The following is a 25,312-nucleotide window of genomic DNA, read 5'->3' as shown; positions in this document are numbered from 1 at the left end:
ATGATTGCAAGTAGAGGAAAGAACCGCTTTGAGAGGAATCGCTCCTGTGTTTAGAAACTCAGAAATGCCCTCATTAACATCCACGGTCACCCGTTCCACTGCATCGTGTGGGCGCGAGGATGTGGAGCATAAAGAAACAAGGGTAGCTTGAGTCTAGAGGACTGGAGCTGAAATAGCTGGTGGGGAAGATGCCGCAACAGTGCTGCAATATTTCCAGTAACGCCCGCTGTCGGGCCTCTATTAATTCCTACATTTTAAAAAGTTCAAGTTCTCCCTCCGTATTGAGCATCGGAAACAGCCTCCGGAGTCACAAACGTTGCGTCGAGTCGGCAAACGGCCTCATTCTGTCCAGAAATAAACAGCGTTGCGTTCGGGTGGCGTGGGATTAACGCGGAAACTTCCCAGAAGCCTGTAAATCCTCACGCGGGACATGAAAAGACTGAGTGGCACAGAAAAGGAAGGGTGAAGAAAGGGTGTCAAGTGGCTCTATTTGTCATAATTATGTGGTTGTGAGGGGAAAGTCTGGAAAAGGTCTAATCAATCTGATTTAATTAAATGGAGTCATTCATTTGAAATGAGCAGAATAGAATTAATAGGCACATTGTACATTTGTATTTAAGCCCATATAATTATGCCAATTCATTGGCCTCACAAGCTCAATTTTCACCACAAAATAATAGAAATGAAATTATTTCAACCTTTTTTCCCTCTTGTGAGCCTCCTAATAAATATTCTGAAAGAGCGAAGGAATTCACTCCGAGTGCAGTGTTTGGGATTCAGAACGGCGGGGAAGGGAAGATGGGTGTTAAAACATTCATCGTGGAGCCGCTGCTGCCGCCACGCCTGCGCGATGAGACTCATGCGTCTCAGTTTCTGGCATTTTTGCCGACATCCAGCAGAATAACAGACATCCAGGGAGGCCGCGGCATTTCCAAATTGGGAATTTCAACAAACATTTTTATTTCAGGAGCCACTTTGCGTTGGCGTAAGTGGCCGGATTCAGTGTTTTTCTTTTAGAAGAATTCTTATTGAAAAGCTCCACCGGTGATGTCCACGGGTGCCGGTTAGGTTGGGGGACGATGAATCGCACGAGAACGAAGGACTGAGACGATGGCGGCTCAAACCGGCCTCTGGGGGAGACGGGAGGGGAGGTCCTGACCCGTAACTCTACCAAGCATCAGTAAATGGAGGAGACACTCAGCTGTGGTTTAGAAAGTTGGAGAAGGGATGGGGGAGGTTAAAGGTCATGAGACTTATCACTCATTGGTTCTTGGGATAGGTGCCACTGAACGTTGGACTATGGCCGACTGGTTTCCCGGCTGGCTGCACTGGGCCGTGCATGGATGATTCCCAGGGAGGCAGCCAAGCAGACGGAATCCTGGCTGATGACTTCCTCGAGTTTCCTTCTGAGCGGCTTCCGCTGGTGTTTCCAGGAAGAAAGAAACTCCTGCAGATGGTGCATAGAAACGAAGGTGACCAACCAGAACCCCACAGCAGTCACCTGACTTCCTGTCGCTGATGCCGTTTTAGAAGGGTTTACAGAACGTGTGTGAGGGATCTCGATAAAGGCATTCTTTAATAAAAGGGCAAATAGCATCATGGTGCATTAAAAAACCCAAGAGGATTCACTGCATCTTCCACATCTAGGTACTTTTCTTTCCGCTTGATATCCCAATGCTGCCTCCAGTCTCCCAGATTTCCCAAGTGGTGTTCAGTCATTCCCAAGCAGCTTCCTCCATCTTGCTGCTAATCAACAGTTAATTTGTTTCCCCAGTTATTTATTTCTTTCCCGCCCTATAGCCGCCACGTTTGGGTCGGTGCCGCTCCGCCGTATCTTGCTGCACCTCACTGGCGAAACGTGCTGCTCATTTATCAGATCCGCGCAGCCAGCTTATTACAAAAGTCCTCTTATCAGTCATATTTCTCTCCAGTAGCGCTGCAGCGGGACAAATGGGACCCAGTCTATCTGGTTTGGAGCTGATGAGTGGGGGGAAATGAAATTATTGCGATTAGATCTGACCCATATGCTGGAGAGCTGGTGTGGAGCGTGTGCGTGCGTGTAGCCTTGGCAGACGTCGTGCGGTTTTATTGCATTTGTTGCACGTTGTTGTGGGTGGCGACGGCATCGGGCTGCGCTCGCACCAGCCAGACAGCACGATAATCACAAACAGATCATTTTTCTGCTGGTTATATTAAGAGGCGTTCAGGACCTCTTTGTCTTTTGTTTTGTGTGTGTGTGTGTGTCTTTCTTTTATTAATATCACCCACTTCGCCATCTGACTGCCAACGAGGGGGCTCAGAAAGAAAAAATCAAAGGCAAAAGCAGAGAAAGGGAGCTTTGATCTGAGCGACCAAACCGCATCCAGATAAATAAGCGCATTCGGTCAACGCGTTTAGCCGATTTGGCTTTGTTGGAGTTGCACTTCAGCGGATTTTAGCGCATCAAACAGATTTAAATCTTTAACCTGCTCCGGCAACGGGAGCTGTCGTTATTACAAGCTGTCTGGCGACCGCAGGGTTTGTCATCGGAGAAAGTAGCTTTCAGCCTTTTCAAGGGTTTAAAGTGATCTTGTTCCCACGGTGTTAAAGTATTCCAGACATACCTGCGTCCACGCCACGCCTGTGAGCACTTCACAGGCTGTTCTAGCACATTTTAGAATAAAAACACAGCATCACTAAGCATTATTGGGACTAACAGTAAACACTGTACGTGTAGAATTGCTATAAGCTATATTGAATCTGAATAAGCCCTGAAGACTAAGAAAAGCATAAATAAAATGAGAAAGAATAAAGGGCATTCATCCTACCTCACAGCTCCCATTTCCTGCAGCTCTGCTGCTCCTTTAATCTGGGAGAAAACACACACACGCACACACACACATTTCTTTTAATGAAAGACGAAAAATCAAAATGTCTGGCTTTACAGCCAGTAAACAGCCTCCTCCTCGTTCGCACACATCATTCCTTTCTGTCTTTCGCCGCGCAATTTCGGCGAATAATTTGCGCTAATAACAAATTATCAGTAATAATAATTGTCACACAGCCAAATGAATCTCAACAGACGAGACAGGAGCGCAGCTGTCGGGTCGTCTTAAACAGATCGGCGGCCGACAGCTGCGGCAACTTTATTGTTTTCGCCCGCGTGTTTATAGGATCCGTGGCAAACAAAGATTAGACAATTATGATCTATAACGTACAGCGCAATTACCTAATGAAGGTGCTCAGAGACAGCTGATTGGTGCGTCGGGGTGCGGGGTGGAGGGCTGGGGTGCCTCTCAGCGCTGCATGCAGTCGTCTCCAAAAGAACATCTGAACCTGCAGAAAGAGACGCGCACGTTCATTCAGCGCTACCGTGATGAGGACGAGGCAGCTTCTAACTGGGGGAATACATACGGCACATACATTAGCAACCCCCCCCCAGGGAAGGCACCGTCGAGGCAGCGGGCCTTTGCTATAAACCCTCCCGGCATCTGGAAGTTGACACTCAATCAATCAATCTTTATTTATATAGCGTCTGTTACAATCAAAATTGTCTCTAGGTGCTTCACAGAATCCCAGGGCCTGACCCCCAACAAGCACCAGTGGCAAGGAGGAACTCCCCTTTAACAGGAGGAAACCTTGAGCAGGACCGGGCTCATGTAGGGGGACCATCCTGCTGATGGCAGCAGACATTATCTGAGCTCAAGGCCTCCCCGTACGGGCCTATTTGTCATCGACCGGAGCCCCACGCGCACTGAACACGGCCTGATTGACAATCCCTCACCCAAAAGGACACGAGGACCACGGCTGAGACACGTGCACGTATTTCAGAGGGCAGTGTGCAGTTGAAAGGCTGCGCACGAACCTTTTCTTAGCGTCTCTATTAAAAAGCAACGTTCGCCATTGCTTGTTACAGTGGATGGACATTAGAAGGCCGCCACTGGCTCGCCGTCCGTCCTCTGAGCCAGTCTTAATGGAGGCTCTCTGCTGTGCCCACATATTAGCATCTAGTCCTTGGACGAGGTCTCTCTGGCTTGGTTCTACAATGATGGGCTTCGAGGCAGGTAAGTAGAGGAAGCATTAATGCTGGAAAATATTCTCTTTCACTGAGACCATTGAGCTTTTATATGTGTGTTAAAGAGAGACGGTGTTCCAGTCTAACCAGTAAGTAGTCGCCGATTTGGAGCAGTTAAACTGACGATTCGGTTCTGGAGGTTTAGTTAGAGGCGACACCTTTGTTCTCTGCCTTTCCTCTCTGCTTTTTTTTTTTTTAACCTTCCCCGACAGCTCTGGTTTCCTTTACGAAAAACAGGGAACGTGCACAGTGAAGGGGATTTGTGTTTCTTGGCTTTTAACAGTGCACATCTGTGGCCGACTCTCCACATCTGGATCTCACATTTTCTCCCACCGGCGAGAAGCGAATCAGACGTAGAGAGGAGGAAACGCCACCTAAACAGAGATGACCCGGTCCTCTAAAAGACACATTTCCACTATTCAATTCATGTTTGTCTTTTCACTCCTCGTGCACATTGATTTGGATTTTGATTCCACTTGTCTGGGCCTCACATGCTTCAGGCGTGTGCTCGCCATTGATTCTAAGTCATCCCACCTCAATATTTATCTGCATTAAAGTCTCGCCATCTAATCTCAATCTGGACACAACTGCTGGTCTGTGAACGTCTCACTCTCAGGGTCTGATGCGGGTTTGAGCTTTTATATAATTACTAGATGACTTCAGGCGTCATTCAAACAACCCCGGCTGAGATGATTGTATTCAAACGCCCATCCTTGACCCATTCAAGGTCAAGGATGGGCGTATTTAGGTCAGGGGTCAACAGCTCTTGGCCTGTTTAGCAGCATTTAAATGATCTCCACGTGAGGCCTGGCCTGTTTACAGGTCCCACCTTTGCACTGGGGCCATAAAGTGCAGCTCACACATCCTTTAGGTTTGGGCTTTATCGCTTTAGTTTGAGCTGTTTTTTGTCTTTTCATCACTGAAAGGGCAGCGCAAGATTGATTAACGCTTTTTCTCCTGCAAATAACGTTTTAAATGCAAACATGAGATTCTGTTGCTGCTGTGTTACACCTTCAGTACACTTACAGCTGAGGTTTGTGTCCCTTCCCTCAGATGTACATGACTGGAAGTGTCAGTTAACCCCCCCCACCCCCCCCCCACCCCCCCACCCCCAAACACCCCCTCCCCGCTCATCCTGACTCAGACGTGTTTATATTAGAAATTCAAAGCCTGGAAAATTTCACGCTCATGTTTAACCCACTCAGTTAACAGATTCCTGTCTGTGTATGAAAAATCCATAAAACACTCGGAGGGAGAGAGAAAGACACACACACACACACAAACACACACACACACACATATATATATATTAAATGCAGCCCAGTCACACAGAACAAACCATATACTGTAGGCTATGTTCTATGTCAGACACAGACACACACAGACACACGTACATGTTTGATTATGTACATTTTTGTAGCCACGTTTCTATTTTAGAGATAAAAGAAGACATACAGACAAAAAGTACATCTATTATCCCATAAACAGGTGAGTCTGCACAATTAGAGGTGTTGTTTGTATTATTTTTATGCCCATTTTTCAATTCATATGGACAAGTTAACATTAAAATGGATATGTGATTGCAGCGGAACAGTTTTGACAAATCACCTCAAATGGGAGGAAACAGCTGTGAATCTATGAGGCAGAAAAAGCTCCGAATGGCAACGTTTTCCACATGGGAGGCAGGGACTCTGGCGTGCGAGCACACACACAAACACACACTCTTGTCATCTCCCATGCAGTGATAAACAATCATTCTGTGGAACATTTACACAATCACAAAACTATTTATAATTATTATTATAGAGGGTTTTTTTTTTTTTCTCCTCAGACATCAGACGATGGTGTCAGTGAGTGGAAGGAGACTCTCATAAATGGCCATCGTACTGCATCATAAGCGACACCAACGCAAAGTCTCCCCCTGAGCTCACACGTTAGACTGGATAATCTAACCTATGTGCTCATGCTAGCGCTGTCCCCCCCACTGAAATACGAGCGCTAGCTGTACCCATTTCACACCTTTGCTCAAGTTAAAGTAACCTAATTCTTATTATGTCATCCCACTTTACCAAAAGATTCATAAAAGAGGAAAAGGAAGAGGTCTGTTTAAATTTCCTTAGAAGGACATTCGATATTCTCCATCCATCTCCAGCTCTTAGCACTTGGGAGCTAATATGCTAACCTAGCTAGTAATTAGCTAGTGATGTGTCACTAACAGAGGTTCATAACCTTACTGTACATATAATATTCAATAAATATACTTTTTATATTCTTCTGTTACTTCAAATAAGTGTCATTTTAGTATCACTTTAAATTAATTACTCTGAATTTGACCTCTGTCAGCATGAGAAACCAGCAAAGGAAGACAGATGGATTCATTTGTGGGACTGACACAGAACAGCTTCCACCCCTTCATACCTGTTCCCTTTTAAGGCTGGACCGGTCGTGAGCAGCAAGTCTACAGAGCCGCTTTCTCCATAGCAGCTCTTTGAATCCTGTAGCAACACGTTTATGGATCCATTCCTGTGTTCCTCAGGGAGAAGAATGAGTGAGAGGTCATTGATCATCAGCATATGCAGCAACAGGTTAGCCTGTAACAGGTTGTAAACGCAGCACAAGCTGGGGGCTTACCAACACATCCCTCGAAATCAAATCTGAAATCTAAGTGAACGTCTGCAACTGGACCGATAGATAGAAATAGCTTCATGTATAATTCATAAACAATGACATGCTTCGAGCAATAAGAATCACCATCTAATGTCAGCTGTGGAGAAATTAGCGCAGAAACCTGCTGCTGTTAGCATTAAACGCATACCTAATAAATATATTCGAAATGTTCTTTTGGTGATTATGTGAGGGACCTCCCAGGGGTTGTTTGAGAATGTTGTTTAAAGTTCCTCCGGCTGTTGTAGATTCAGAAGGTTCCCTCTGTGGCACCAAATCGAATCTTTTCCCAGTGTTTTTCTGCCAGTGAACAGAAAAGACAGCGTGGAGGGCACAAAGCGTGAACAAGTTCAACAACTTCTCAAAAGAAAACCATCCAGGCCCATCACTGGAAGGCAATAAGAACACGTTGAAAAGCGCTCAGGGTGTTCTGCAAAACAACGCCTTGACAGCACGGCAAAATAAAACGAAACAAAAGCCAGACCTGCGAGGCGCCGCGGCTCAAACGCGTGGGAGTCGCTCGTCAAAGCAGACAGGTAGATAGAACGCTGACAGGCAACGAGGTAAAGACGCAGGGGAGCGAAGACCAGCAATTAGTGCAGATTGACTAAGGTTGAGGAACCACCCACGTCCGTCTTGGCAGGAGCAAAGTCGGGCCAGCAGCTGTGAGAACCACCAGGTTAATTAGCGCCGTGTGTGTGTATCTCTTCCTGTGTGTGTGTGTGCTGTGAGCTAATGCAGCTCTCTCCTCCCGGTGTGTGAGAGCAGATGTGTGCTAAATCACACGTATTACAGATAGCGTCCCTGCAGACTCAACCCCCAAATGTGATCACATAGGTGAAAACACACGCACGGAATTTAGCATCACCGGAAAACAGCCGGTTGTGCCGCGCGCTGCCATTGGCTCATTAGAATTACTCCTCCACAGTGTCAGAAATGGCAGGAACCCACAGGAGCAGGGATGGCACACAAACACACTCCAACCCTGTAATCACATATCTGCACAAATGCGTGTGCGTGTGTGATCTGAGTGGCCTTTTGTCTCTGAATTCCTATCCTTAGAAATGAGAAGGTTCGTTGTCATTAATTGGCACTTCTAACTCACACATTTAAAACCCCAGCAGGGAACAGAGCGCCTTCCTTTGCCCCCACCCTCCACGAGAGGCTTCACAGGAGCAGAAAGTCAAGAAGGTGAGAGCTCAAAGACGAGAGAGCAAATGGTTCAGGTCCGTTAACAGCAGAAGGGTTAAAACAAAACAAGATGTTCCCCCTCGGACGGCCAGGTTCTTCTTCGGTGATAGTGGGAAGCAGCTGTTGGAGCCACAATATAAACCATTATTAGTGTTCCTCTGAAACCCACTTCTCATTCGGGTCACGCGGCGTAAGCCAATGGAAAAATCCTCGGCCCAGGCAAGACCGCGCGCTGACATTTTAATGTAGAGAAAGGGCAAAGGTCAGAGGGTGGAAACACACGGAGATGTTGCCAGCGTACGAAATCAGTTACGGAGCCGTAAATACAGAATGACACTCGCGTTTCGAAAGCAACATGATGTAGCAAAGGGTGCCGAACACACACACACACATGTCCACAGATGTACTGTACATCACGAAAACACACGCATTCTAATGTGATGCAACACCCACATATGAGTTGAATTGAGCATGTGGGAAGGAGAACTGGATGATATAATTGGCACCAGATGTAACAGCCTGTTGAGCAGCAAGTTCTGGTTTCTAAATAAACAGGCTTTTATGAGTCACCGCTTCGTTGTGGCGACGGAGCTCCGGTTTCCTCCATCGAAATGCAAATAAATAATCAAGGGCACCCCCGCCGCTCTTCCACTGTAGCCGTTCGGCTGTTGGCAGGCCGTCGCCCAGGGTCGTATGATTCACATTAGCCCAGAACCAAAGAGTGAAAGGTTCATCCCGATGTCTTCGCCACGCAAATATCAATGAACACGCAAAACGGAAAGCTTCGCCTGTGTTCTGTTGCTCTTTCCGAAGCAGAATAAAAATGCCTTTTACTGTCCAGCTGCGAGTATAAACAACAGCACCAACAGAAAAAATAAAATTTACATGCTTACAAATGCAGTTATACTTGGTCTGGACTTTGTTGCTATGAGATGGCCATCGTAGAGCTGAAAGATGAATGTCAATAAACAACAGGGGACCGAATACCGAACCCTGAGGATCCCAAACGAACCAGAAATGTTAGCTGTATGCTATATTATTAGCTCACGCTGTTTCAGATGTATAGCCCAACAAAAGGTTGTGTTTATTTAAAGATCCAGGGTCCATTTTGGCGAGATGGAAACCTCGCCTGCTAACACCACCACTGGTCAATTTATTATAACGTTGGTGCTGTTAAGCAAACGCGATCCTTTCCTTTCTTCCAGGCCTCGTCTACCTATACAATTATCCTTTCATTGCCCTGAGCTCGGTGTCAACCCTTCAGGCCTCATCAAGTTAGGCGCACATTTGCCTGTGTACGTTGTCAGGGCAGCCCCTTTCAGGGTCCAGAACGAGAGCCGGGAACCTTTTTCCGGCATTTACCGGTGAGCAGGGTTTTAATGACTGACAGGCAAATAATAGATGTTCTGGAGAACACGGACGGGTTAATGGTCTCCACAGAAGACGAGAAAGCGCGTGAATGATCACGTGACTGTGCGAGTATGGAAAGATGGAGTGACGATACGCACAATGGAATGACAGGAAAAAAGCACGTTAAAGCACCCAATCGACACGTTCCTTTATCCTGCCACAGCTGACTGAATAAATTCGGTGTGTTCAAGAGCACAGCTCAGGCAACTTTTTTTTTAAATCTATCTAACACATTAAAAGTTAACTGGCCCAAGTTATGTGATGCATTTAGGTGACCACATACAGACAGAGGAGGCACAGGTTCCTTCAAGATACTCCAGCCCTGATCCCCCCTACAGAAGTCCATGTTTCCATCCTTCTGCCTCTACCCAGAGGAACATTTCCTCCACCAACACTCTCTTACTGGCAGTGGTTTTGGGTTTGGATCATGCTGCTGATCCTGCCTGCAAGAAACACTAGCTTCCAATCACAAGATTCCAATCACCATTGACGAAAGCTCATCTCTATTTTTGACACGTAGCACCAGAGTCCGAATTCCTGAACTTTATAATAAACATAAACTAACGCGTCAACTTTGCCATCATAATTGAAGAGACACAGTTTCTATGGCTCGAAATGACTGTTTTCATCGTCACTTCCCACAGTTTCTAAAACATCTATACAACCGTAATGGCAGTCGCGGCTGCTTTCTATGCATTGGGTGCAATCGACGAGCCGGCGGCGCTGCTCTCTATGCATGGGTAACAGCCAGGAAGCAGCCTTTCAACCGCTGTTTTGAGGCAGAGCACTCAAAGGAGAGAAAATTGCATTCGTAACGAATCGAGACCGAAAGAAAACTGAATTTGCTTCAGGAGCAGCAATTACATTCATTAGACGCAATTAGACTGCATTATCCTTTTCAACGAATTTTTGTTTTAATTCAAGCAATCACCGACGGATTACAACAGCCGCTTTCCGCCGTTTTTCGGCACAAGCGACTTTTTACCCTCCGATCGATCAAAGTTGATGAATGGCGAAAAGAATAGAAAACGAACAAAACAACCCCATTCACACTGGCAGGCCCCAGATCATTACACAGATAAAAGAACAAATCACAGCAGACTGACGGTGTTAAAAAAGGATTTTTAAAAACAAGGTCGGGATGTCAATATGCTGGCAGTGTTGGAACTCCGATTTCCTTCATTTTTCTTTTCCAGAACTCAGGGAGATTTTCACAATTGTCCTGTGTAGCAGGTCACGCTGTTCAATTACTTTTCAGAGTTCGTTGAAAACTGTTAAAGAATGTGAGTCGGGGTTGTAAAGTGGAAACAGTTTTCTGAAGTGAATCGCAAAATAAAAACGGTGGAAAATAAACTTTTTTCATTGATATTTCACAGGTTGATCGGCGGGCTCTGGGATGTAATCAGAAATACAGAAAAATTTTGATGTAATCATCTTAAAAGGATTCAATTTAACAGCAATGCAACTTGTCTTTGTGTTGAACTTTAGGCGGCTTGAGCAGCCAATCGATTATTGTGCAAGAATGCGATGAACTTTGCCTGTAAGGCCTCAGACTGAGTGTGCTAAAGCAGCGGCTAGCAGCCAACTGAACTCTGGAAAATCATAAATCCTAATTATTTGTCCTAGTTGTAAATAAATCAGTTTTGCTCCCAATGCTCAAATGTGCTCTATATGCAAAAATAAATCAAACCACTTCATCCACTGCAGACTCTCTCTGCAGAAATTACTCCTGTCAGGAAGGAGATGCTTTTCCACAGCAGAAAATGCTTCCAAAAAGTGAAAATGGCACCTACAATGTGAGACTATTCAGATATTTATGACTAATCTGAAGTAAAATCAGAGTCTGACAGTGGCGGTAATGCTCCAGCTGTGGAGCAATGGCAGGAGGGCAGAAAAAAAATCCAGACTCAATTTAAATGACGCAAAAGCATTTCTTTGAGGGTTGTTATAACAGTTCTATAACATGATAATGGCGCTCAATTAATCTTACAAACAATGTTGTATGTAGCTGCTTTAGGAACCGAGAGTCAGACCCCCAAAAAAGGCATCAGCGGCAGAAGAAAACTCTCTTTTAACAGGGAGAAACCTTGAGCGGGACCAGGCACACCGAGCTGCCTCTCCTCTCCTCTTCCCTTCCTGTTCCCTGTTCCTGTCCTCTCCCTGACACACAAACTGTACAACAGCTGGAACTGAAGAGCCTCGTCCAAGCTTGGCTAGAAACCAGCTTTCTCTCTTGCTCAGCTATTTTAGGCGTCCACCCTCCCTCCATTCCCCGCTTCAATTTACAGGAAAACATAACAGACACTGACAGTGGTTGAATCCACCGCTTCTAATCCCATCCTCTCTGTCAGACTCTCTGACAATGTCCGGCTTCATATGCTTTCTCTCTCTCTCAAACAAAGATTCCAAATATCGATTCGCTACGTCGTCATCTTCCACTGCTGCTGTCCTGTGATCAGCTGAGTGAATTTAAAAGCAGTGATAACCCTTCTTATATTCATGTACACATACAATTCTGGTTTCATCTATATGATGGAACAAGATGGCATCCGCCTTTTTCCTTTTCCCTCTGTATTTGAAATATGAAGTTCTGTAATCTCTCTGAATAAACCCAAATACATCCAATGTTAGTGCTGTTTTTTTTTTTTACAAGAAAAAAGACTCACTCAACGAGAAATACAACTCAAAAAGTGCCTTAATACCAAAATCAGGGCTTCCCCCTCAAGCATCATGCAACACTGGCACGACGATGTTAGGAGGGAAGGAACAAGTTGAAGATGAAAACGAGTGAGGAAGGATGGAGGGATGGTGGAGAACGTGGCTGCTGAGCGTGAGATGGATCGGAGGAGCGTGGAACAGAAGCAGCAGATGGACTGGGGCGCAGCGGAGCGAGGCGCAGGAACGCAGCCTTTGTTGTGGCTGCTGTCTCTCTGCCGGCAGTTCTGTTGTCTGTCTGCGCGTCTCATGTTCTGTCTGTCCGCCGGCCCGTTTGGACGCCGTTTTGACTCGCGTCGGCGTGCTGTGGTTTTCCTCTCTGCACCAAACTTTGCTCTCTCCTTCTCTGAAGCGCTACCCTCTGATCCACATCTCATCTCCCCCCTCCTCTGCCTCATCTTCACCTTCACACTCTCATCTACCTTTCTTCCCATCGTTCTCACATCTGTAGGATGCATCCTCCAGCCTCCAGAGTGGCTACCCACTCTGCTACCCAGATGCAGATCAACTACCGCCTCTTTCTTCTCTGCTTACACAGCCCAGATGTGGAGGCACGTACCATCATGTGGTGAGGAGGTGTGATGGCACATACCACAACACACGCTGTCACCATTACAGGCACACTTTATGACACACGATGCACGATGATTGCATGATGATTGCATGATGATAGCACAAATGGCCTTCATCATTCCTAAAAGGTCATTTTACATTAAATTTGCACGCTGGCGCCATGTTTTGTATGCTGTTTGTGTCCATGTTAGCCTCCAACGAGCATCCCAGCTCTGCTCACAGCAGGAAGGCAGCATCACGCAGCGAACAAAGGATTATACAGAAACTCTGAGTGTGTGTGTGTGTGGACTGCACATAACCTTGTATCCTCAGGGCCCGACTGCTGTCTTGCCTTTATTCTCGTCTGCACCACTGGGTGCACGTGGACACGCGTGCGCACTGACGCTGGTGTCGTATTAACATAGATGACAATCTGGCGGTAAGGTGCTGATCAAAGATAAATTTCCCTCCCTGACTCACATCCTGTTAATTACGCCATCTGTGTAGGAACGTAGAGTCCCGTGTGTGTGTGTGTGTGTGTGTGTGTGGGGGGGGGGGGATCAGTCAAATGCGACCGCTCTCCAGTAATCCGGAGCGTGATCGCCTCCAACCCCTGGATAGGTTACAGACGCAGGGCCAGGAGGGCGTGCTTTATGCTATAATCCCATTTTATTAACATAATTACACAACCTACACACAATCACCTCACGCTCATCACACACGCTTCCTCTGTGTGGTGATGTCCCCTTCAACCAGCATCAATCAAAGAGTTTAGAGGCTTTTAACCCCGTCTGCTTTCCAAAGGTCATTTCACAGAGAATGTTGAAATCAAGAGGCTCAAAAGAGACCCCACACATCCATCTGATGCTGAGAAAAGACATTTTCACATCTTATTTGTTGCACACAGGCGTATATTTGGTGATGGCAGCTCTTCCGCTGTGTACTTGTTTGCCCTGATTTGTATTTGAAGTGAGACTAATTCTATCAGTGGCTAACGGGTCCATGTTATCATCGCCTGCGGGAGCCGCTCCCCAAAGATTGGCGACTAAAGGCTGGTGACAGATCTATATCTGGCAAACACACAGAAACCGAGCTGGGAAGGATGTAGTGATGACAGCACGCCAGAACCAGGAATGGGACCACAGAAGCTCCTCTACTCGACAAATTTCTCACCTCCACATTAAGCAAAACAGAGAAATGGGTGCCCCCACTCTTGTGCCAGATGTGTGGGTTGTGCGCCTGGCACAAAGTGCCACTGAGACAGAGGGGAAACACCATTAATCTCCCTCTTGTGGGACGCTGGGATACTTTGAGGGCCCCCCCAGCGCTTCTTTTCCATTCTATCGGCATCACCTCCGCTCTCCCGTCATTCCGTCAATGCTCCCATCTGCCGAGCCGTAAACCAGACTTTAATTTCTGTCTTTACGGTGGAAATAAAACCCCAAGCCTCAAATCATGCATGTCACCATCCACCCATCCACCCATCCACCCACCCACCCATCCATCCACCCATCCATCCATCCATCCATCCATCCATCCATCCATCCATCCACCCACCCACCCACCCATCCATCCACCCATCCATCCATCCATCCATCCATCCATCCATCCATCCACCCACCCACCCACCCATCCATCCACCCATCCATCCATCCATCCACCCATCCACCCATCCATCCACCCATCCATCCACCCATCCATCCATCCATCCATCCACCCATCCATCCATCCATCCATCCATCCTCACACCAGAATCCCCCCACCAGTGAATGGCTCAATCACAGCTGTGTAGCCATTACACGGGGGGCCGCACTGATCACACCATTACGATTATTGACTACATTAAGTAAAGATGGGGGGGGGCAAGGCGACACACGCTACGATCAACGAACCCTCTGAAGGAGAGAGAGATGAAAAGAAGAGTAGCGCGGTGCCGCACACCCTCTGCTCTGAAAAACAGATTTCAAAACAGAGCTCAGAACGTTTAAAGTCATTCATCCAAATGTGTGAATGAGTGATTTTTTTGTGTGTGTAGTTTTGACACTGCTGAAGGTCGAGCAACCAGAACTTTTACCTATCAAAGCGAAACGCGATAGTCTGCTTAAACAGACAACTTCTAAACAAATATTTGCATCCTCTGAGAGTGACTATCACCATTTCTATCACCTGACGTCCTTGGAGATGTTACAAGACGAAGGAACCGGCCGCGCAAAAATTGACGTCCGCTCTGATTGAAAGAAGAAGCAAGGTCGTCATTGAACTTGCAAAGGCTCCCACGTGATTGCAGTCCTATGCTGAATGCTACATGCTTAAATTGACCATTTAGAGCAGAAAAAAAGGGGTTTTCAGCTGGAGTTTACTTTCATCTCTTGAATCAGGTGTTTCACAGGTGGGCACAACAGCAGCGGCCCAGTAAATCTGTTCACAGAGGTGTTTTCAAAGAGCATCGAGCGTTTTCCTCTCTTTTATCATGTGGACTTTACAAAGTGTATGTTGGTGCACTTTCAGGCCCTCCAGATTAGTGACGTTCCCCCCGGAGCTTTTCCAGATGGCCCGCAGAACTCCTACCCGTCTCTGAAGCGGCATCGCTGCCAGACTGGCGCTCACTCACTGGGTTTGGCACATTGCTTGTTCCCAGGATGCAAAAGAGCAACTTTTGGAGGTCATGTCATTGCTCTGAACCAGCTGTACTTTAACCAAACCGGGCCTTTACGTAAACCTCTGAGCTGAAGACTCTTTAAAGGTTTTTATTCCCTACAACATGCATTGGCAGCATGCTATTTTTTCGCTAACGGCTAATTTACGATCGCAAAGTTTCTGCTGAAAGGTGCTGTACAGACCTGTTGTAAACGTATTAAAACTACAATTAGATATTTTCCTGCAAAGAGAAAAAATTGTCCTAAACCCAAGGTGACGGTTAGCGGTTACCTGCTTTGACATCTCAATTTGCATTCCAAGGACACTTTGGAACATGTTCTCTGTAGATTGTCTTTTTTTAAAATCAGATCTCCAAGTGTGGTGTCAGGAAAATGGGTAGAAGATGAAGACTGGGAGCAGAAATAAATGACATGGAAATTATAGCAGCCGTAAATGACACCGCGGGGGTGAAGGACAGAATAAATTGGACTGGAGAGATTCTGGAACAAGCTGATAAATTCCAAAAGAGGCGCATCGACTGTGTGACACCTATCCATCTGTGTATGCTTGTAATCACATATACACACATTCTGGTACTACTATCTTTGTAAGGACTTACAGCCATAGGTATAGGAACAACGCATTTATTTGCCGCCACCCCTAACCCTAACCCTCCCAACTCTGACCTTAACCTCCACCCATTTCACACATGCACGCAGTATGTGCATGTGTGCTGGTCTTGGTGGTGGCACGGGGTTGAAGTGAGGATGTTGCAGGATGTTTCAGGGATCAAAGACATTCGTGCATGATGCCATCACTAGAAACCTGACTGTCATATCCTCCAGCTGGAGTAAAAGTCCTAAAAAAGGGCTTGATCGTGTGTGTGTGTGTGTGTCTGTGCTTGTATAAAACATCTCAAAGGCATAACATGCCAAAAACATGAAAAAGGGGGTAAGATAGGTGCACGGGGAACAGTAGTCCTGAGAATTTGGAAAGTAAATAAATAAATTCATGTTAGCGAGTCACAGATGGGTCCAGATCAAGAAGGAAACTGTAAAAGGAAAGAGCATCCTCAAAGGAAAACCCTGAGGGGAGTAGAGAGCCGGTGTGAGAGGGCTGAATAATCCTCTCCCCCCCGAGAACTGCTCCAGAACTCCTGACCGAAGACAAAGAGAATGTTACGCGCACAATCAACTGTTGGCAGGACCGAGAGCGAGTGATGGGTCGCGATTGGGTTGAGTTTTTAATTATATTAATATTAAATGAATACCATTTTTAAATGATTTGGTGCCACCTATTTATTTTAATTTCAAACGTTAATTTTTAAATTTTGACAAAAGTTCGGACCTCGCTTTTTCAGTCCTTTTGAGCAACTGGGCAAGTTCTTCCCAAGAAGCTTGTAAATCCCTCCGGAATTAAATAGGAGCCGGGACGATGAAAACGGCGAGACGTCACACACATCACTGAACATTCAGATAAACTCAAAGGCTCTTTCTTTTTAACGACTAGCTTCTTCACCTCACCCTGAGGCAGCGACCTGTTCCTCCAGCGATCGCCTGATTGCTCCGGCGTCTCAACAGTAAGACCTGTATTTTTCGGGCGTATTCATATGCACAGTCCAGACGTCATTTTTGATTTGATATTCCGTCTTATCTGCAAAGGCCGGGACAACTCCTGCAAACCAATTACCTCCCCGGGGTCCCCTGTGATCACTTGGAGAGGAACAGCGTGACTTTTAACCCTAAAGACAATGTTGTTTCCGACTTTGAAGGACACCTTTGATGTGGGAGTGATGCGGCTCTTGGCTGACGGGGAGGCGGTCGTATCGTTTAAGAAACGTCCCGTCATTCAAACGCACTGGCGGGCAGCAACTTTGTCATGTCAGCTCGGAGCAAGCGGACGCAAACGTTGCCGCAACGCATGAAATATGCGGGCGGGAATGTTGTTTTTCCAAAATAAACCCACCGACTTCCGACAACGCCCTTTTGGCATCTCACCATCAGAGGAGAGTACCTGCGTTAAGCAGCCATGAACATATTTGGCTATTTATTTGCAACAACCTCTTGTTATGGATCCATTATGGAAGGCGCCCAACGCGCCGGGGTGTAATGACACAGGCACTGCTCGTTGTAAAACACGGGCATATGGCTAAACTACACAACATTAAACATTTTGGAGACTGCGCCTCCCTGGTGCCTAAATAACAGAGCGATTTGGCAAATAAACCATTACACAGTGTGAATGACTTGGGCACTTTACTGCCAAGCTGAGCTTCTTCACGGTGGTTTAGACAAACTAAAGAGCTCGCGAAGATGAAACAATTAGCATTAGATGCAAATGCAGAAGCTGCACACATGAGCAGAGCTACAAAAACACTAGCAACAGCACAATAATGGCTGCTTGTCATCACTCCAGCGAGGCACAATGGATCCATTCACCTCGTTTTTAGGGACATATGGAAGGAAATGTCCCACGCCGTTCACGTCTACTAGGTGTTCCTCTATGCTCAATTACTTTATTTTAATTAGATCTTCTAGACTGAGATTACTGCCTTTCTGCCCCCCCCTTCCCCGCCCAATTCCCAGTTTTAGAGGTCAAACAGCAAAAATCGATGATATCCAGCTATAGTGGAGACAATCCTGGGAATGTGTGGGTGATTAATGTTGTCCAGCATACAGAATGCTTCTTTCTGCTCTGTTTGTGTGAGTATGCCCAACTGCTGCCTCTAAGGAGCCCTAATTGCTGCGTCGATCGGTTTCTAACTCTGGGTATTGGAGGTAAAGCTTCAGTTTTGTGCAGCACGTGTTTGACCATCTGAAGGACAGTCAAAGCTGGAATTCTTTTGCTTCCTTGAGAAGGCAAGAACAAAAAAGGCCCTACTACCAATTGCTCTTTACGGCCACTTTTCTGCATCTACCCCACCCACTTCAAATTTCTGGCCAGTCACATGTTAGTCCTCAGATACCCGATGAGAAATGATTTCTACCTGGATGGTGCGTTGAGAAGAAGCTGCGAGATTTAAAATGACATCATTCTTGTCTCGTGGAGCTAAATTAAGAAAAGAGGTTCCTTCCCAGGGACCCATCTTAGAAAACAGTTCCATGACTCCTGAGGCGTCCCTCCCATGTGACACCCTTCAACTTTGACTCGCATCAGTAGACGACACTGTGATGTGAGTCTTCCTCGGATGCACGGGCCTGCGTCTCCGCCAACGGCAGCCATTAACCGCCATCACTGCCACGCACTCGGTTCCATAAGCGGCCTCACGGTCTGCATCTGCATTTACGTCGCTCCCAGATTCGGGCTGCTGCAGCCGTTTCTGTGTGATTGATGTGAGTGCTTTGCCGGGCAGCAGAGGTCACACAGCTTCGGGACTATTTTAGCTCGACCTGCTACCCCCCCACCACCATCACCTCTTTTCTGCCTCTCCCCACCTGGAGTGTCGTGAACCCTCTCCACACTCCGCCACCTAATTATATCCTGGACGTGTAAATGTATTCATATTCATGAAGGGACAGATGCTAAATTAACTGTGGCAGGGACACGTCGCACTGTGCCGACTGCACAATCTGCTTCCTCTGCTTACGGGGAGGGGGGAGGGAGGAAAGAAAGGGGGGGGGTGTTGTACCTGGAGGAGAGAGAGTTAAACAAAGAAGGGAAAGAGAGGAGGAAGAGAAGAAATAGATGAAAACAAAGCAGGGACCGGGAGAGCTAGGAGGATGGCCAAGGAGGAAGGGGGTCGATCAAGAACAGCCAAGGCTTCCTGGGACGTCGCCGTCGCTGAAGCAGGCAAAGTTTCCCAACCAGGCTCCTGACGTCCGGCATCCGGTCAATGAGTGACGAATAAAAAGGAAGCTAGAGTGCTGAGAATCTGAGAGCTGGTGGTGGCAGAACGGCACGGAGGGAACTCAGGGGCAGATGGAGGGAGGTGCAGTGGTGCGCGGCGAACAGATGGCAGCTCCCGACTCCATATATGAAATTAATAACATTTCTCAAATAGAATTCAGGAAGAGGAATACATTACCTGAATATTAATAACTAATTTTCTCCAGTTTGCATGCGTGAGGAATAAACAAAGAGGTTTTTAAAAAACATATAAATACTGGAAAGCAAACAATAGAAGGTACAAGCAAAAGTTGAGTCTTGGCTCAGACCTTCTGTTGCTCGGTTTCCATCTGAATGCAAAATTCAGCTTTTCGCCAAATTCAGTTCACCGAAAAGGAATGAGAAGTTGGCAGCTTTAAATGAAACGGTCGCGGCGGCTGTGTGGCGCTACTAGCTAGCAGAGGTCCTTAGCTGCGACTAATGCTAATGGTAACGCGCACAGCTGTCAGGAGTCAAAGACATTTCAGGGTTACGGGGAAGCAAAACAATCGCTTTTTCCATTGATGGCGACGGCGAGTTCAGCGCTAGTTTGGATACTGACTCTTGTTTGAGTCAAAAACCCCTCCAGAGATGGACGTAAAAACCGCTTTCTGTAGACCTTCCTTTGAATTCCTGTAAATGCTCGTAAAAACAGGGTAATGGAAAACCAACTAGTGAGGTGAAGGCTCATTGTTGCCCCATCATATTTTCTGAGTGGGATTACTTTGTGTTGCTTTGTGTCGTTGGGTGCTCAGTGTGAACCTTTGAGCTCCAACAAAGACTCAACTCAATGTAAGCTTTAAGAAGAAAAAAGGCTGGAATGATGGGGGAAAAAAATTGGCCATGAACCTTAGGTCTCACTCACCATCTTTCAGAAATTGATTTCTGTGCATGTGTGTGTGTGTGTGTGCTGCAATAAAGGAGGTAATTCACTGCCGCTTGGATTTGCTCCTACCCAAACCAGAAACATGCATATTCACCAGCAGCGGTATGGAGTGCAGCACGCGCTCCTGACGCTGATTATTCACGACAGAACCGACTCAGTTACATACGCGCTCATATTTTCCACCTACGTTATAGCAAAGTTGATGACTGTGACGAAATCAAAGCGTCAGAATTACCCGTATTGTACAGTAACGCCGCAGAACCAACTGGCAGCGGAACTGAAATGGTTTAAAAGGTATATTAACGTGGACTATTTCCAGTCACAACCCCATCGGGCTTGCGAGGCTTTACATTGACGGAGCACGGATGGAGATTGTGCATCTACAACTGAGGTTTCCCCCTCGTATTTTAACTCCACTGACTAGAAGAACGAAATTCTAGGATTAGATAATAAAGACACACTTTTTCTCATGACATTGGAATGATGAATTGATCAATAAAGCTTTGAAGAAAATTAAATTTGACTACGATTAAATCACCTATCGTGATAAGTTAATTGTGTTAGTTACATATAGGTTTCATTAATTAACCCTATCTTTGCCACCACGCAATGGCAGCTTATCGCCAAAGCAATTTCCAATTTCCATTTATTTCACCAAGAAATATGCTCAGAGCAGGATAAAAGGCTGAAAGTTAAACGCTCGTCTTTGGTGTCGGAAAAAAACACGCCTTTTGAGATCAGCTCCATTTTTGTGTGTGGGGATACCACTATTTTAGAGAAGTCACTTCCTGCCCCAGTCACCTGATCAACACCCCAGGAGATCAAGTAAGTTCATGAGTTGAGGTCAAACAGTGAAGGCCGAGTTTGGGTTATTGAAAATTCCTGTTCTTATGGATGGATTAAAAAATCTCACCTTTCTCAAAACTAAACACACCTGCAGGGAGGGATTCATAGTCCCTTTCTATTGCACGCAACGAATCCACGCAGTTTTTATTTGGAACTATAAGAACTTTAGTGTCGCGTGAAGAGCTGAAACTAACATTTCCGGATGACTCGAAGGCTAAATCTCCAGCTTGTTGGTGAAAAAGGAAAAACATGTTGGGTGTGCGTATATTAGCCTTAAACGTGTTTTTAAGCTGAAGAGTTGTTGTCAGGTGGTTCAAATAAACCGCTCAAACTGGCGACGTGTGAGCTGCCTTCGATGAATGGTTGGTGTCACCCTGCACTCAGCCGCCACGACTTTCTGATGCTAGTGCCTTCCGTTTAGAACCGAGGATGCTAAACCGTCACATTAACCTTTCAGCGTTAAAGGCGGGGTCGCAGTTCGGGGTCCTTTGAGAGGAGGACGGCACCGTTGACGGCGCCACTCTGACCGACTGCTGAAACTGATGAATATGCAGCAAAGGGCTGGTGACAGTGGCGCCGAATCCCCCCGCAGTATGTAGTGGGAGTGGTAGCATGAGAAACTTGGAACTGGTTCAGGCACACAGGCTGTTCACCTTCATGGGTAGGCTGACAGATGGCCCGGGCAGCATTCTGCAGCAGAGTCTAGCGGGGGGAAGAAAAGCTAGCATGTCACGCAGAAGTTTCAGCTCGTGTGGGAGTCTTCACGGGCTCGGGTCTGCAGCGACCTGCGCACGCACACCTGTGCAGTTCCCACAGAGGCATTCGGGAGGGGGGTGGAGAGAAAGCGTTGATGACTGTATGTTTTCCCTCCCGAACCATTCGCTAATGCTAGATCCATTACGGCGTCATTATCAACGGCGGCGGGGGCAACCGGGGGGCTTCAAGGTAACGTCTCAATCCACGGGGGTACGCGCTCCCTCCGTAAACAGAAGGCAGGAGTTGGCGAGGTGTGGCGCACACGGAGAGTGTTACTTACTGGTTATTGTGGTGGTCATACTGTGTCCCGTATGGCAGCGTATAAATGAACAGCATGCAAACACCTTCTGTCCAAACATCTGCGACAGGCACATTTTTAGGCCGGCTTCCAAAAAACTGAAAAAAAAAAGAAAAAAAAAAGATGGAGGCACAAGAAGTGAAATCTCTCAAGCTGCTCGACATTTTTTTTCTCCCTCTCGCTCAGATTCTGTTGGCTTACAGCTTCATTTGTATTTTTCTTTCCCCATACCTGCCAAATGGGAGCAACTTTTTCTTTATTTGACGGAAAAGGAATAGTTATAGGCTTGAGATCGAGATAAGAAAGAGAGGGGGAGAGCGAGAGAGAGCGAGAGAGAGAGAGAGCGAGAGAGAGAGATCCTTCATACAAGCACACTCATATTTAATTTCCTGGTTGAGTACCTCTTAAAATACCAGATAGTTCAGACTAAATTCCGCTAATTACACCGTGCTATCAGCTGTAAGGTTATTGTTACACTATTATTTATTTATTCCACCTGCTTATCTTTATGGACAGCAGCTTCACACTGAATTATTTGTCGAAAAATTCCAAGACCTTGATGTGGTTTTGGACTGTCGTTTAGATCTTTTTTGGAATCAACCTTAACAAAACGCATTCACTTCCTTCGCTGCAGTTTCTATGGGCAAAGCCTGCGATGACCTTTGAACCAGACTGACACCATTGTTTAATCTTTCAAGTGTCCTCCAGCTTTAGTGGTTATACTGGTTTTATTTGGACTTTAAATCCACCGTAATAGATTCCCTACTTTGCTCTGCAGGCGCCACGTAATCCCAATCTCTGCACAGTTGATAGTGCACGTACAAGTGTTTTCATTGCTCAGTAAAATGTCTGGATTTAAGTGTCCAGGAAATGACATATATGATAGAGCGGCTTGTGTTAGAGTTGCTGAGCACGTTGGGAGGGAGGCTGAATGTTCATGAGACGGCCGTGGCTGCCGTGTACACAAGTACTTGGCACCGCCGCCCATAGCTGGCCCGAGAGGCGCCTGCTATAAAAATACACAAGTGGAAGCTGGGGCTGCGGAGCGCCTTCTCCAGGCATCACGTCATGCATTCCGTGTGGTTTTTGCCGGCTTCTGGCGTTTTTGTCACCGAAGCTCTGACCCCCCCCCCCCCCCCCCCCCCCCCAAACGTGACACGTGAGAGGCGTCCGGCGTTGGCCACTTATCCCGGGCTTTGATGGTCGTAAATCAGAGGCTGACCAATAAAGACGGAGACAGCCGAGTGGAACGTTTGTGTGTGCGCGACTCCAACTGGATTGTAAATGAAGCCAGATGGGCTGAGGGAGCGCCGCCGACCGGAGCTGGAGCCCATCACTACACAAATGTGTGTTTTCCTCGCGTGCGCAAATTACGCCATCACCTCATTGGGCGGCGTGAATCAAAGCCCAAGCTGTGATAAGCACAGGGCATCTCTCCATCTCATTATTAAAATAGGTCCTCTGGCGGCCTCGGGAGTGCCGAGCCCCTTTTCTGATGGTTTCTATTAAAACAATTGGTACCTTTGTAACAGCTTTTATTTTTTTAAACTAGTCCTGAGCCGGTCTTGTGATCTGGAGCGAGCAGAGATGAAACAGAACCCGGGGAGTGTTACCTCATCGGGGAGCTCGCAGAGGAGTGAAGAGGCTGGAGATTGGGGGGGGGAGTCAGGCAGAGATGTAAGTCATGAAATGTATAATGTGGCCAGACAGATCTACTTTATATGGACGGAGGGTAGGTGTGTTCGTACGGAGCCTTTTTGGCTTTAGAATATCAAAGAGAATCAAAACCACTTCATTAAACACTTTATCGGGATGAAAATTAGTTTCAGAGGGGAAGAAAAAGTTGAGCGACGCGTGTTTCCACTGCACAATGAGAAAAGACGAGTAGATGCTGGAGAAGAAGAAATAAGGAGCCCCGACTGGAAGTTGCATAAGGCGGAGTTGCTCCACGAGGCGGAACTATGCTAGTTTGGTCAAATGTGACATTGTGTGATGCTGAAATCACGAAAGGTTAACGAGCGGGAGCGGAGAGGGCCAAATCCTCCGGGTGTCATTTCACTGTGGCGAAATTTCCTTGGCTGAGAACATTTCAGTCTGCTCTTTGGCCAAATTTAGCAGCCAAAGTTTTGGGGTGTTTTGCCGGTTCCCGTTTTAGGAACACGGTAAAACAAGGTGGAGAAACTGGAGCTGATCATTGACTCATGTTGGGAACATGAAGAGATGAAATGGCCCCTGTAGACGAGGGCAGCTCCGCGTGCTCTGCGCTTCAGAAAAAGCCACGGTTGAGATTATACATTGAACATGTGACCACGGGCTAACGGGAGCAGCAATTGTCTGTTGGCCATTATCTTCTCCGGGGGGTTTCCAATTGTCTGTGACAGAGTTGGTCAGCTGTCCATCAAAGTCTGAGAAAGACAGATTTGACACATTACACAGTCAGCGCACGCAAACCTGAGCGGCCGCTGCAGGCGACTTCCTGTCTCTCTCCATCTCACTTTGTTCAGACAGACAGCCCCCCCCCCACCCCCACAACCCACCACCACCAGCACCGCCTCCACCTCCCCCCTCGGGGGAACTGATTAGCAAACATGCGGCTTATTGATTGGAGCCGTAAATCAGTACATTTTTCAAAATCGACCCACGTTTGGAGACCTGCTGCCCAGGGCCAGTGAGTTCACCGTGGTGTCGGGAGACGTGTCGGCCCACAAAGTGCCCCGCAACTTTTATTGCCCTTATTAACTCAGAGCAAATGAAATGTCCAATTGCGGCGGGATTGCGCAATCGCAGCTGATGTCACGCTGGTGTCTGCCAAGCGCGTAGCGGCGATGAGGCAGCGTACAGCAACTTAGGAGGAAAAAGGGTTTTAATGTTCCGTCTGATGCTGCGGGGGTAGAACCCGTAGCTGTGAGTCTCGCCAGACCCTCTACGGCACAACACCACCATCCCGTGCACCCTACAGGAGCTGTGGTGATGCATGGCGGCCGGCTGCAGACAAGCCATACATCTTCCAGGGTCCACTAAGTGCCATCATTGTTCCTTGTTCTCCTCTCGATGGTCTGAGAGGGCGTCCTGCTGTTCGGCGTGCATCCGACAACAAGCGCGCTTGTGCCTCGAACAAACCGGGCCGCGGGTTTATGTGGAAAATATGAAGACTTATAGAGGAGAGGACCTGGAGCTTATCAGTCAGCGAGCTAACACAAGCCAGACCACCGCTCGCCGAGCCCAGGCAGCAAATTAGGAGCTGGGAGCTGCCGACTGGGGCTTGTCACGAGGCCCTGATGGAGCGCAGACGACCTGGGCCGCTTCACAGCTCGCGCTGACCAGGATAGAGGAAGAATGCTCCCGGAGCAGCCCAGGCGCGGAAGCTCGTGCTCCCGAAAAGCCTTTAACAGTCTTAATGCACAAGAAAAGCTGCGTTTTCATGACTAATGCATATTTT

General features: G+C 47.1%; 1 long non-coding RNA gene across 1 annotated transcript; it reads right to left on the bottom strand.

Moving 5' to 3' along the window:
• Positions 1 to 987: 987 nt before the first annotated feature.
• On the bottom strand, positions 988 to 6,576 carry LOC115251776 (uncharacterized). Its single transcript, XR_003890306.1, has 4 exons — positions 6,473 to 6,576; positions 3,209 to 3,315; positions 2,808 to 2,848; positions 988 to 1,447 (listed from the first exon to the last, which is right to left on the bottom strand). It is a non-coding gene; the product is annotated as an uncharacterized lncRNA (long non-coding RNA).
• Between the last annotated feature and the right edge of the window lie 18,736 nt (positions 6,577 to 25,312).

This window comes from Takifugu rubripes, chromosome 12 (assembly GCF_901000725.2).
Source record: "Takifugu rubripes chromosome 12, fTakRub1.2, whole genome shotgun sequence".
Classification (NCBI taxonomy): domain Eukaryota; kingdom Metazoa; phylum Chordata; class Actinopteri; order Tetraodontiformes; family Tetraodontidae; genus Takifugu; species Takifugu rubripes.
This window is presented reverse-complemented; position numbering and strand designations above follow the sequence as displayed.